General features: G+C 31.2%; 1 protein-coding gene and 1 long non-coding RNA gene across 4 annotated transcripts in view; both read left to right on the top strand.

The window, feature by feature from the left end:
• The window catches only part of LOC136039859 (N(4)-(Beta-N-acetylglucosaminyl)-L-asparaginase-like), a 145,660-nt gene that overhangs the window by 110,376 nt on the left and 20,334 nt on the right, over positions 1 to 14,950 (top strand). The window lies entirely within an intron of this gene.
• On the top strand, positions 1,942 to 7,437 carry LOC136039862 (uncharacterized). Its single transcript, XR_010620570.1, has 2 exons — positions 1,942 to 2,194; positions 7,135 to 7,437. It is a non-coding gene; the product is annotated as an uncharacterized LOC136039862 (long non-coding RNA).

Raw genomic sequence — 14,950 nt, 5'->3', positions numbered from 1 at the left:
AAAAAGGTAAAAACTAAAAGAACTAAAAAAGAAAAAAATAAATGACGACACTCAAAGAGAAAGCGACCAGGACAAAAGGAATGTTCGATTAGCAATCAACAAAGCACCGGGACACAGGGAGTATAAATGACGACCAGGACATAAGTAAAAAAAAAAAACTATCTATATATATAAAAATAAGTTGTCTGTGGATCTGTGGATCGTGGATCAGGTGACGTCACCTGAAAAAACTGGATCAGGTGACGTCAAAACTGAAAAAACTAAAAAAAGGCAAAAACTACAAAAAAAACTAAAAACTAATAAAAAAAATAAAAAAGCTAAAAAACTAAAAAAACTAAAAAAAGGCAAAAAACTACAAAAAAAACTAAAAACTAATAAAAAAGCTAAAAACTAAAAAACTAAAAAAAAGGCAAAAACTACAAAAAAACTAAAAACTAATAAAAAAAATAAAAAAGCTAAAAAACTAAAAAAACTAAAAAAACTAAAAAAAGGTAAAAAACTAAAAAAACTAAAAACTAAAAAAAAACTAAAAAAAAGGAAAAAACTGAAAAATAAGCTAAAATAAAGGTAAAAACCAATAAAAAACTAAAAAAAAAAACTGAAAAAACTAAAATAAGCTAAAATAAAGGTAAAAACCAATAAAAAACTAAAAAGAAAAAAAGGAAAAAACTAAAAAAAATTTTCATCTAAAAAACTAAAAAAAACTAAAAAAGGTAAAAACTAAAAGAACTAAAAAAGAAAAAAATAAATGACGAAACTCAAAGAGAAAGCGACCAGGACAAAAGGAATGTTCGATTAGCAATCAACAAAGCACCGGGACACAGGGAGTATAAATGACGACCAGGACATAAGTAAAAAAAAAACTAAAACTACTAAAAAAACTAAAAACTAATAAAAAAGCTAAAAAACTAAAAAAACTAAAAAAAGGCAAAAACTACAAAAAAAAACTAAAAACTAATAAAAAAAATAAAAAAGCTAAAAAACTAAAAAAACTAAAAAACTAAAAAAAGGTAAAAAACTAAAAATCTAAAAACTAAAAAAAAACTAAAAAAAAGGAAAAAACTGAAAAATAAGCTAAAATAAAGGTAAAAACCAATAAAAACTAAAAAAAACTGAAAAAACTAAAAAAAGGCAAAAACTACAAAAAAAACTAAAAACTAATAAAAAAAGTAAAAAAGCTAAAAAACTAAAAAAACTAAAAAAACTAAAAAAAGGTAAAAAACTAAAAAAAATAAAAAATTAAAAAAAACTAAAAAAAAGGAAAAAACTGAAAAATAAGCTAAAATAAAGGTAAAAACCAATAAAAAACTAAAAAGAAAAAAAGGAAAAAACTAAAAAAAATTTCATCTAAAAAACTAAAAAAAACTAAAAAAGGTAAAAACTAAAAGAACTAAAAAAGAAAAAAATAAATGACGACACTCAAAGAGAAAGCGACCAGGACAAAAGGAATGTTCGATTAGCAATCAACAAAGCACCGGGACACAGGGAGTATAAATGACGACCAGGACATAAGTAAAAAAAAAAAAACTATCTATATATATAAAAATAAGTTGTCTGTGGATCTGTGGATCGTGGATCAGGTGACGTCACCTGAAAAAACTGGATCAGGTGACGTCAAAACTGAAAAAACTAAAAAAGGCAAAAACTACAAAAAAAACTAAAAACTAATAAAAAAAATAAAAAGCTAAAAAACTAAAAAACTAAAAAAAGGCAAAAACTACAAAAAAAACTAAAAACTAATAAAAAAGCTAAAAAACTAAAAAAACTAAAAAAAAGGCAAAAACTACAAAAAAACTAAAAACTAATAAAAAAAATAAAAAAGCTAAAAAACTAAAAAAACTAAAAAAAGGTAAAAAACTAAAAAAACTAAAAACTAAAAAAAACTAAAAAAAAGGAAAAAACTGAAAAATAAGCTAAAATAAAGGTAAAACCAATAAAAAACTAAAAAAAGGCAAAAACTACAAAAAACTAAAAACTAATAAAAAAAGTAAAAAAGCTAAAAAACTAAAAAAACTAAAAAAACTAAAAAAAGGTAAAAAACTAAAAAAATAAAAAATAAAAAAAAACTAAAAAAAAGGGAAAAAACTGAAAAATAAGCTAACATAAAGGTAAAAACCAATAAAAAAACTAAAAAGAAAAAAAGGAAAAAACTAAAAAAAATTTTCATCTAAAAAACTAAAAAAAACTAAAAAAGGTAAAAACTAAAAGAACTAAAAAAGAAAAAAATAAATGACGACACTCAAAGAGAAAGCGACCAGGACAAAAGGAATGTTCGATTAGCAATCAACAAAGCACCGGGACACAGGGAGTATAAATGACGACCAGGACATAAGTAAAAAAAAAAATTAACAAAACTAAAAAGAAGGTAAAAACTACAAAAAAACTAAAAAGAAAAAAAAATTAAAAACTAATAAAAAAACTAAAAAATCTAAAATCTAAATAAACTAAAAAAGAAAAAAAAAGGAAAAAATAAAGGACAAAAACAAAACTAAAAAACGAATGTATATACAGACCGGTACACCGGGATACAAATGACGACCGGGACACAGGGAATATAAATGACGACCGGGACGCAGGGACACAACTACAACGGGGACACCGGGGGAAACAGGGGGATATAAATGACGACCGGGACAAAAAAACTAAAAAGAAAAAAAAAACTAAAAACTAATAAAAAAACTAAAAAATCTAAAAATCTAAATAAGCTAAAAAAGAAAAAAAAAGGAAAAAAATAAAGGAGAAAAACAAAACTAAAAAACGAATGTATATACAGACCGGGACACCGGGATACAAATGACGACCGGGACACGGAATATAAATGACGACCGGGACACAGGGACAAAACTACAACGGGGACACCGGGGGAAACAGGGGGATATAAATGACGACCGGGACACCGGGACAGGGAATGGTCGATTAGCAATCACCATCAACAAAGCTCAAGGGCAATCATTAGAATCATGAGGTATAGATCTGAATACAGATTGTTTTCCCATGGACCATTATATGTTGCATGTTCAAGAGTCGGTAAACCTGACAATCTATTTATATGCAAAGACAATGGGACAGCAAAGAATGTTGTATATTCGCAAGTTTTACGTAGTTAAAACCATATATATATATATATATATATATATATATATATATATATATATATATATATATATATATATATATATTCTATCTATATTCACAGGTGGGACATAGGGACACAACTACAATGGCGCGTAACTATTATGGCGCGTAACGACTTACGCGCGCGGGGGGGCTTGGGGGGCGCGAAGCGCCCCCACCAACTAGGTGTTGGGGTGGCGCGAAGCGCCACCCCAACAGCTAGTATATATATATATATATATATATATATATATATATATCTTCTATATATATAAAAATAAGTTGTCTGTCTGTGGATGGGTCAGGTGACGTCACCTGAAAAAACTGGATCAGGTGACGTCAAAACTGAAAAAACTAAAAAAAGGCAAAAACTACAAAAAAAACTAAAAACTAATAAAAAAATAAAAAAGCTAAAAAACTAAAAAACTAAAAAAAGGCAAAAACTACAAAAAAAACTAAAAACTAATAAAAAAGCTAAAAAACTAAAAAAACTAAAAAAAGGCAAAAACTACAAAAAAAACTAAAAACTAATAAAAAAAATTAAAAAGCTAAAAAACTAAAAAACTAAAAAAACTAAAAAAAGATAAAAACTAAAAAAACTAAAAACTAAAAAAAAACTAAAAAAAAAGGAAAAACTGAAAAATAAGCTAAAATAAAGGTAAAAACCAATAAAAAACTAAAAAAAATACTGAAAAAACTAAAAAAAGGCAAAAACTACAAAAAAAAACTAAAAACTAATAAAAAAAGTAAAAAAGCTAAAAAACTAAAAAAACTAAAAAACTAAAAAAAGGTAAAAAACTAAAAAAAAATAAAAAAAAAATAAAAAAAAGGAAAAAACTGAAAAATAAGCTAAAATAAAGGTATAAACCAATAAAAAACTAAAAAGAAAAAAAGGAAAAAACTAAAAAAAATTTCATCTAAAAAACTAAAAAAAACTAAAAAAGGTAAAAACTAAAAGAAGACCAGGACATAAGTAAAAAAAAAAAACTATCTATATATATAAAAATAAGTTGTCTGTGGATCTGTGGATCGTGGATCAGGTGACGTCACCTGAAAAAAACTGGATCAGGTGACGTCAAAACTGAAAAAACTAAAAAAAGGCAAAAACTACAAAAAAAACTAAAAACTAATAAAAAAAATAAAAAAGCTAAAAAAATAAAAAAACTAAAAAAAGGCAAAAACTACAAAAAAAACTAAAAACTAATAAAAAAGCTAAAAAACTAAAAAAACTAAAAAAAAGGCAAAAACTACAAAAAAACTAAAAACTAATAAAAAAAATAAAAAAGCTAAAAAACTAAAAAAACTAAAAAAACTAAAAAAAGTAAAAAACTAAAAAAACTAAAAACTAAAAAAAACTAAAAAAAAGGAAAAAACTGAAAAATAAGCTAAAATAAAGGTAAAAACCAATAAAAAACTAAAAAAAAAACTGAAAAAACTAAAAAAAGGCAAAAACTACAAAAAAACTAAAAACTAATAAAAAAAGTAAAAAAGCTAAAAAACTAAAAAAAACTAAAAAAACTAAAAAAACTAAAAAATCTAAAAATCTAAATAAACTAAAAAAGAAAAAAAAGGAAAAAAATAAAGGAGAAAAACAAAACTAAAAAACGAATGTATATACAGACCGGTACACCGGGATACAAATGACGACCGGGACACAGGGAATATAAATGACGACCGGGACACAGGGACACAACTACAACGGGGACACCGGGGGAAACAGGGGGATGTAAATGACGACCGGGACACCGGGACAGGGAATGGTCGATTAGCAATCACCATCAACAAAGCTCAAGGGCAATCATTAGAATCATGAGGTATAGATCTGAATACAGATTGTTTTCCCATGGACCATTATATGTTGCATGTTCAAGAGTCGGTAAACCTGACAATCTATTTATATGCAAAGACAATGGGACAGCAAAGAATGTTGTATATTCGCAAGTTTTACGTAGTTAAAACCATATATATATATATATATATATATATATATATATATATATATATATATATATATATATATATATATATATATATATATATATATATATATATATATATATATATAGGGGGATATAAATGACGACCGGGACACCGGGACACAAGGAATATAAATGACGCCCTGGACACTCAAAGAGAAATCACAGACTGGAACACCGGGACACAAATGACGACCGGGACACAGGGAATATAAATGACGACCGGGACACAGGGACATAACTACAAAGGGGACGCCGGGGTGCACAGGGGGATATATAAATGACGATGGCGACTCAGGGAATGGTCGATTAGCAATCACCATCAACAAAGCTCAAGGGCAATCATTAGAATCATGAGGTATAGATCTGAATACGGATTGTTTTCCCCTGGATCATTATATGTTGCATGTTCAAGAGTCGGTAAACCTGACAATCTCTGACAATCTATTTATATGCACAGACAATGGGACAGCAAAGAATGTTGTATATACGCAAGTTTTACGTAGTTAAAAACATATATATATATATATATATATATATATATATATATATATATATATATATATATATATATATATATATATATATATCTATCTATATTCACAGGAGGGACACAACTACAATGGCGCGTAACTAATATGGCGCGTAACGACTTACGCGCGCGGGGGGGCTTGGGGGGGGGGGGGGCGCGAAGCGCCCCCACCAACTAGTCGTTGGGGTGGCGCGAAGCGCCACCCCAACAGCTAGTATATATATATATATATATATATATATATATATATATATATATATATATATATATATATATATATATCTATTCACAGGTGGGACATAGGGACACAACTACAATGGCGCGTAACTATTATGGCGCGTAACGACTTACGCGCGCGGGGGGCTTGGGGGGGGCGCGAAGCACCCCCAACAGCTAGTATATATATATATATATATATATATATATATATATATATATATATATATATATATCTATATATATAAAAATAAGTTGTCTGTGTGTGGATCTGTGGATGGATCAGGTGACGTCACCTGAAAAAACTGGATCAGGTGACAAAACTGAAAACTGAAAAAACTAAAAAAAGGCAAAAACTACAAAAAAACTAAAAACTAATAAAAAAAATAAAAAAGCTAAAAAACTAAAAAACTAAAAAAAAGGCAAAAACTACAAAAAAAACTAAAAACTAATAAAAAAGCTAAAAAACTAAAAAAACTAAAAAAGGCAAAAACTACAAAAAAAAACTAAAAACTAATAAAAAAAATAAAAAAGCTAAAAAACTAAAAAAACTAAAAAACTAAAAAAAGGTAAAAAACTAAAAAAACTAAAACTAAAAAAAGGAAAAAACTGAAAAATAAGCTAAAATAAAGGTAAAAACCAATAAAAAACTAAAAAAAAAACTGAAAAAACTAAAAAAAGGCAAAAACTACAAAAAAAACTAAAAACTAATAAAAAAAAAGTAAAAAAGCTAAAAAACTAAAAAAACTAAAAAAACTAAAAAAAGGTAAAAAACTAAAAAAAATAAAAAATAAAAAAAAATAAAAAAAAGGAAAAAACTGAAAAATAAGCTAAAATAAAGGTAAAAACCAATAAAAAACTAAAAAGAAAAAAAGGAAAAAACTAAAAAAAATTTTCATCTAAAAAACTAAAAAAGGTAAAAACTAAAAGAACTAAAAAAGAAAAAAATAAATGACGACACTCAAAGAGAAAGCGACCAGGACAAAAGGAATGTTCGATTAGCAATCAACAAAGCACCGGCACACAGGGAGTATATATGACGACCAGGACATAAGTAAAAAAAAAAACTAACAAAACTAAAAAGAAGGTAAAAACTACAAAAAAACTAAAAAGAAAAAAACTAAAAAAAGGCAAAAACTACAAAAAAAACTAAAAACTAATAAAAAAGCTAAAAAACTAAAAAAACTAAAAAAAAGGCAAAAACTACAAAAAAAACTAAAAACTAATAAAAAAAATAAAAAAACTAAAAAACTAAAAAAACAAAAAAGGTAAAAAACTAAAAAAAAACTAAAAAAGGTAAAAACTAAAAGAACTAAAAAAGAAAAAAAATAAATGACGACACTCAAAGAGAAAGCGACCAGGACAAAAAGAATGTTCGATTAGCAATCAACAAAGCACCGGGACACAGGGAGTATAAATGACGACCAGGACATAAGTAAAAAAAAAAACTAACAAAACTAAAAAGAAGGTAAAACTACAAAAAAAAGAAAAAAAAACTAAAAACTAATAAAAAAAACTAAAAAATCTAAAAATCTAAATAAACTAAAAAAGAAAAAAAAAGGAAAAAAATAAAGGAGAAAAACAAAACTAAAAAACGAATGTATATACAGACCGGGACACCGGGATACAAATGACGACCGGGACACAGGGAATATAAATGACGACCGGGACACAGGGACACAACTACAACGGGGACACCGGGGGAAACAGGGGGATATAAATGACGACCGGGACACCGGGACAGGGAATGGTCGATTAGCAATCACCATCAACAAAGCTCAAGGGCAATCATTAGAATCATGAGGTATAGATCTGAATACAGATTGTTTTCCCATGGACCATTATATGTTGCATGTTCAAGAGTCGGTAAACCTGACAATCTATTTATATGCAAAGACAATGGGACAGCAAAGAATGTTGTATATTCGCAAGTTTTACGTAGTTAAAACCATATATATATATATATATATATATATATATATATATATATATATATATATATATATATATATATATATATATATATATATATATATATATATCTATCTATATTCACAGGTGGGACATAGGGACACAACTACAATGGCGCGTAACTATTATGGCGCGTAACGACTAACGCGCGCGGGGGGGCTTGGGGGGGCGCGAAGCGCCCCCACCAACTAGGTGTTGGGGTGGCGCGAAGCGCCACCCCAACAGCTAGTATATATATATATATATATATATATATATATATATATATATATATATATATATATATATATATATATATATATATATATATATATATATATAAAAATAAGTTGTCTGTCTGTCTGTGGGTCTGTGGATCTGTGGATCAGGTGACGTCATGTTTCGGCTGACGTCATGAAATTAGTTGCCGTCATTTTTGTTATGACGATGCTTAGTATATTGTAAAACACATTAATTTGGTTAATAATATACCATTTAAAACACCAAAATGAACATGCTGGAGTAGTCACTCGGTGAGAGAGGGTGTCAGAACGGAGAATGAAGGTCCCAGGTTCAAATCCTGGTTAGGCTAAAAAAGGTAAAAAACTAAAAAAAAAACTGAAAAAACTAAAAAAAGGCAAAAACTACAAAAAAAACTAATAAAAAAATAAAAAAGCCGAAAAACTAAAAAAACTAAAGAAACTAAAAAAAGGAAAAAACTTAAAAAACTAAAAACTAAAAAAAACTAAAAAAAAGGAAAAATGAAAAATAGAAGAGAAAAAGAATACTAATAAAATTAAAAATAAAAATAAAAAAAAATAAAAAAGATAAAAAGCTAAAAAAAGGTAAAAACCAATAAAAACTAAAAAGAAAAAAAGGTAAAAAACTAAAAAAAAAAATTCATCTAAAAAACTAAAAAAAACTAAAAAACGTAAAAACTAAAAGAACTAAAAAAGTTAAAAAAAAACTAAAAAAAGGAAAAAACTGAAAAATAAGCGGGATATAAAACAGGGGGATATAAATGACGACCGGGACACCGGGACAAAGGAATATAAATGAATCAGAAAATACAACTCATGTTTCCAAATGACGTCGTTTGGAGCCCAAATTGAAAATCCAGATCAATTTATGTCTACTTTCAAAGTAAAAGGGCAAATTTATCATAGAGCAGGGTCTCTTCTACCATTCTCAGGCGAAAATCATAAATTTTTACAATTGTACTTCATCAGTGATAGAAATTCTGAATTTAATGCACGTTGCGAAATTTCTCCCAACATTGAAAGGACAATCGTTTCCCAATTACAACATCTTTTCCACGAAAATAATAATTTAGTGCGTCTGTTCAAAACAGCCATCGATTTGATGCCTACTTATACGCATAAAATTGTTATTTCCGCTGACAAAACGCCTCCTGGCCAACATGTGCGTAGATACAATGCTCCAACTATCGACGAAGTGGCCATCGTTATGGTCGGTGATCAGTTTTTACCTCGAGATATTATTCTCAGGGTTTCCACCACACGTGCTACAACTAAAAATAGGCCTACCAATAATACTTTTAAGAAATATAAACCCACCAAAGCTTTGCTATGGCACTCGACCTGCCGTAAAAAAAAAACAATGGAAAACCTAATAGAGGCCACAATCTTGACAGGGCCTTTTGAGGGTGAGGCTGTTCTTATTCCTCGCATTCCCAAGATTCCAACGGATCTGCCTTTTCAATTTAAAAGATTGCAATTCCCAATTCGATTAGCATTTGCAATCACCATTAACAAAGTTCAAGGTCAATCATTAGAAAAATGTGGTATAGATCTTAATACTGATTGTTTTTCCCATTGACAATTGTACGTTGCATGTTCGAGGGTCGGTAAACCTGACAATCTATTTATATGCAGCGACAATTGGACAGCGAAGAATGTTGTATATTCGCAAGTTTTACGCAGTTAATTTGTATTTTATCTATCTATCTATCTATCTATCTCTATAAAAACGAGTTGTATGTATGCATGTTTGTTTGTTTGTAAAAAGAGCGTTTGAATATGATGTCATTATTAGTACATACGGCTTTGTATATGCAGAGACAATGGGAAAGCCAAGAATGTTGTATATTCGCAATTTTTACGTAGTTTAACTCCTGCAGACGAAATGAATGCTTGCCTAAAAAATTCTAATTTATAGGCACACGTAAAAATATTAAAATTAACTACAAATATGCGTGTCCGATTGCAAAACGATGACTCTGGTCAAACAGTAGACTCAATTTCAGGACGTATACAACTACCTGCTGATTTCTGTAATTTAGTGACGTCCAAAAATGAATTGATTGAAAAAGTATTTCCGAATATTCTAAAAAATTATAAAAATAATAAATGGCTAAGTGAAAGAGCGATTCTCGCACCCAAAAATATAGACGTCCACGAAATCAACAATATTGTTTTGAACAAGATTCGAGACCAGGCAGTCCTTTACAAGTCAGTCGACACAGTTTTGGAACCAAATGAAGCGGTTAATTATCCATCTGAATTTTTAAATTCCATAGATCCTTCAGGGTTTCCACCACACGTGCTACAACTAAAAATAGGCGTACCAATAATACTTTTAAGAAATATCAACCCACCAAAGCTTTGCAATGGCACGCGACTTGCCGTAAAAAAAAACAATGGAAAACATAATAGAGGCCACAATCTTGACAGGGCCTTATGAGGGTGAGGCTGTTCTTATTCCTCGCATTCCCATGATTCCAACGGATCTGCTTTTTCAATTTAAAAGATTGCAATTCCCAATTCGATTAGTATTTGCAATCACCATTAACAAAGCTCAAGGTCAATCATTAGAAAAATGTGGTATAGATCTTAATCCTGATTGTTTTTCCCATGGACAATTGTACGTTGCATGTTCGAGGGTCGGTAAACCTGACAATGTATTTATATGCAGCGACGATTGGACAGCGAAGAATGTTTTTTATTCGCAAGTTTTACGCAGTTAATTTGTATTGTATCTATCTATATAAAAACGAGTTATGTGGATGCATGTTTGTTTGTTTGTAAAAAGAGCGTTTGTATATGACGTCATTATTAGTACATACGGCTTTGCATATGCACAGACAATGGGAAAGCCAAGAATGTTGTTTATTCGCAATTTTCGCGTAGTTTGAAACACATATATAAATCTATCTATATTCACAGGTGGGACACAGGGACACAACTACAATGGCGCATAACTAATATGGCGCGTAACGACTTACGCGCGCGGGGGGGCTTGGGGGGGTGCGAAGCGCCCTATATCTATAAATATATAAATAAGTTGTCTGTCTGTGGATCAGGTGACGTCATGTTTCTGTGTCGACTGACGTCATGAAGTTAGTTGTCGTCATTTTTGCTATGACGGTGACGTCATTAAAGATATTTAAGACATATATGTTCACGTAGAAATCTATTAATGTTTAAGTTTAAAATGACTGATGAACTTACAATGGCAAAAGCCGATGAAGATGCTCAAAGAGTCTATGCCAAAAAACTTGCTGCTGATAGAGAAAGTCAGAAAAGAAAGCGTGCCGAGGAACTACCAGAGCAACGCGAAAGCAGACTTGCTGCTAAAAGAGAAAGTGAAAAAAGAAGGCGTGCCGAGGAATCACAAGAACAGCAAGAAATCAGGCTTGCTGCTGATAGAGAAAGTAAGAAAAGAAAGCGTGCCGAGGAATCACAAGAACAGCAAGAAATCAGGCTTGCTGCTGATAGAGAAAGTAAGAAAAGAAAGCGTGCCGAGGAATCAGAGCAACCTGAAAGTTATCGCCTGGCATTCAGGTACAGCCCAGTCGATGATTATAGCTTGAGTAAATGTGTTCAAATCGGGACAATGTCTAAAATTTGTCCCTATTGCAAGGCCTTGAAATTCAATGGTGAAACAATGGGAATGTGTTGCGCCTCAGGAAAAGTTAAACTTCCTCTATTGGCTGCACCACCAGAGCCATTGAAGACTTTCCTTACTGGAACTACGTCATAATCTAAGCGTTTTTTGTCAAAAATCAGAAAATACAACTCATGTTTCCAAATGACGTCGTTTGGAGCCCAAAACGAAAATCCAGATCAATTTATGTCTACTTTCAAAGTAAAAGGGCAAATTTATCATAGAGCAGGGTCCCTTCTACCATTCTCAGGCGAGAATCATAAATTTTTACAATTGTACTTCATCAGTGATAGAAATTCTGAATTGAATGCACGTTGCGAAATTTCTCCCAAGGTTGAAAGGACAATCGTTTCCCAATTGCAACATCTTTTCCACGAAAATAATAATTTAATGCGTCTGTTCAAAACAGCCATCGATTTGATGCCTACTGATACGCATAAAATTGTTATTTCCGCTGACAAAACGCCTCCTGGCCAACATGTGCGTAGATACAATGCTCCAACTATCGACGAAGTGGCAATCGTTATGGTCGGTGATCAGTTTTTACCTCGAGGTATTATTCTTCATAAGCGAAACGCTCAGTTGTTAAGAATTGCTGAAACTCATCGATGCTACGATGCCCTACAATATCCTATCATTTTTTGGGATGGAGCCGACGGCTATCACTTTAATATTAAATTGATGAATCCAGCCACTAACAAAGAAATGAATAAGAAATGCAGTGCAATGCATTATTATTCCTATAGACTAATGATTCGGCAGGATGAAGAATATTATATTTTAAATTGCCGTGAATTGTTTCACCAATTTGTCGTTGATATGTATGCTAAAATTGAATCAGAACGTTTGCTATATATCCGCCTGAATCAGACCAAGCTCCGCTCTGAACAATACATTCATTTGCGAGATGCAGTTATAAATGACGGTAATACCACAAACGTTGGAAGATTAACAATTTTACCTTCGTCATATGCTGGCAGTCCCCGTCATATGCATGAATATGGTCAAGATGCTATTGCGTATGTTCGTCTCTATGGTCGTCCAGATTTATTTATTACATTTACATGTAATCAATCTTGGGACGAGATACTGCAGCTTTTACTTAAAGGACAATCGGCGGTTCATAGGCATGACATTACGGCCCATACTGATTGTTTTTCCCATGGACAATTGTACGTTGCATGTTCGAGGGTCGGTAAACCTGACAATCTATTTATATGCAGCGACAATTGGACAGCGAAGAATGTTGTATATTCGCAAGTTTTACGCAGTTAATTTGTATTGTATCTATCTATATAAAAACGAGTTGTGTGTATGCATGTTTGTTTGTTTGTAAAAAGAGCGTTTGCATATGACGTCATTATTAGTACATACGGCTTTGTATATGCACAGACAATGGGAAAGCCAAGAATGTTGTATATTCGCAATTTTTACGTAGTTTGAAACACATATATAAATCTATCTATATTCACAGGTGGGACACAGGGACACAACTACAATGGCGCGTAACTAATATGGCGCGTGATGACTTACGCGCGCGGGGGGGTGCGAAGCGCCCCACCAACTAGGTGTTGGGGTGGCGCGAAGCGCCACCCCAACAGCTAGTATATATATATATATATATATATATATTCTATATATATATAAAAATAAGTTGTCTGTGTGTGTGTGGGTCTGTCTGTCGGGTGACGTCATGTTTGTGTGTCGACTGACGTCATTTTTTCAACTGACGAAATTACAGGGAAATCGGGACAAAAATGACGACCGGGACACCGGCACATCTATCTTCTTCTATCTATATATATAAAAATAAGTTGTCTGTCTGTGGATCAGGTGACGTCATGTTTCTGTGTCGACTGACGTCATGAAGTTAGTTGTCGTCATTTTTGCTATGACGGTGACGTCATTAAAGATATTTAAGACATATATGTTCACGTAGAAATCTATTAATGTTTGGCCAAGCTGCTACCAACGGAGTACGATAATAATCTATGTTTTCTTATAATTACTTTTATATACCTTATTTCTATTTAACTTATTTCATTCTTCTTTTGAAAGTTCAAGAGATGCGACCTACTCTTTACTTTTTTGTTCTTTGTAATAAACCTTCTTTAAAAAAGAAGAGTTGTAGATTCGCTCCAAGGTGACTTACCATCGAGGTTTTTTTTTCTGTCTTGACTATATGTTATTTATAAACATAATTTTATCGGATCAATAGCTATTACCTCCATTTCCGGAAAGACGACTTGAATATTGCTATCCTTCACCTTGGAAACAGCACAAAATGGTATGGAGTGCAAAACAAAAAATCATGCTAGGAATGGAGATTGTCAGTTTTAGTTTTCAACCAGTATATCTTACATATTTCTCTTACTATGGAACCAAACTGTTTAACACTATAATTCTACTTGTAAGGAAGTCAAAGTTTTATCAATATGAGTCAATTCTGGGGTCGTGTTTGTCTTATTGGAGAGTACGAACTTATCTAGGGTCGTTGGCACGCCATTTTAGCTCTTCACAAATTCTTTGATTTCACGTTCTATACGGCGCAAAAAGTTACCATTCTTCTTCTCTGCTTGATCTTTTCAATGCTGACGTATTTTGTTGGCAACTACTTTGAAATTATTTTAGATAAGATGGTAATGAAACAACTCGGTAATCCTTTGAAACATTACGGTCTGCAAGGGGCAACTCTGAAATTCAATAGTAGGTCACCCTCATTCAATAGTAATACTTCAAACATTGACAATTTGTCGATATTCAAAGACAACTACACCTTCTTACATTGCTTGGGGCTGTATTTTTTAGCCTTATAAATACTATGATATTTGAACAAAAGGAGTTTTCTGAACCTCTTTGAATATTTTCATGTTCCTAAAATGTCTGATATGTATGTGCTTACGGTGGCTTCAATACACGAAAAGTAGTGAAGGGGAGCAATTTGCTGTTTTTTAGTTTTTTGACGAAAAAACTGGAAAAAGCTATTTGTCAATGACATTACCTAAAAAAGTGTGTTCTATTATAAATGAAATTAGCCTATATCCTCAAAAACACGGATGCAAAATCGCTGCAAAATCGCTGCCACCAGTTTGGTTGGGATCAGCAGTAAAACTTAAGTTTAAACTCTAATTTCTATGTAAAAAATCTATACTAATTATGACGCTTATGCTGTTTCCCTACAGCCTATTTTAAAGACAACCTCCTCAGTGAAACCTCACACTTGGAATTTCCTTGAACTGATATTGCTCAATTGCCA

The sequence above is a fragment of the Artemia franciscana genome, chromosome 20, assembly GCF_032884065.1.
Source record: "Artemia franciscana chromosome 20, ASM3288406v1, whole genome shotgun sequence".
Taxonomy (NCBI): domain Eukaryota; kingdom Metazoa; phylum Arthropoda; class Branchiopoda; order Anostraca; family Artemiidae; genus Artemia; species Artemia franciscana.
This window is presented reverse-complemented; position numbering and strand designations above follow the sequence as displayed.